Below are 544 nucleotides of genomic sequence, written 5' to 3'. Positions count from 1 at the left end.
TATAATTCGCGTATAGTAGCGGAGGACGGAGGAAAAAGATTAAAGAAGAATTCCACCGGTATTAAATATGGATAGGCGGAATTCGGGATAAAAACAGGAATTTCAGAGTGAAAAGGGATAGCGGCAATTGCACGCCGTATTTCTTGAGGATCGAATAATGGGGACCTATCGTATAAGTCCCCTCGAGAATAAGTTCGGTGGTCCGGGGAAATTGTCTGATAAGCGACTCAAACGAGTCGCTTTCCTGGAGGAAAAAATAGGATCTCGGCGGTGGAGGAGGAATTTCTTCTAGGAATTCCACGCTGTCCGTGGAGTTGGTCGGAGAAGGAGTTCGGCGGGGAGAAAATGGAATCGAGACAATAGAAGAGTCAGGTGTTAACGGAGGAGTATCGGGAAAGATGCGTAAAGTAAGAGCTTCGGATAAAGCTGGAGAAGCAGGTTCCGGAATGGGAGAAGGCGAACGAGAAGGTGGAGACGGTGAACGGGAAGGTGGAGATGGTGAACGGGAAGCCGCTACTATCGCGAACGGCCGAATTGGTGATTG

The sequence above is a fragment of the Trachymyrmex cornetzi genome, unplaced genomic scaffold (genome assembly GCF_001594075.2).
Source record: "Trachymyrmex cornetzi isolate Tcor2-1 unplaced genomic scaffold, Tcor1.1 scaffold717, whole genome shotgun sequence".
Lineage (NCBI taxonomy): Eukaryota > Metazoa > Arthropoda > Insecta > Hymenoptera > Formicidae > Trachymyrmex > Trachymyrmex cornetzi.
This window is presented reverse-complemented; position numbering follows the sequence as displayed.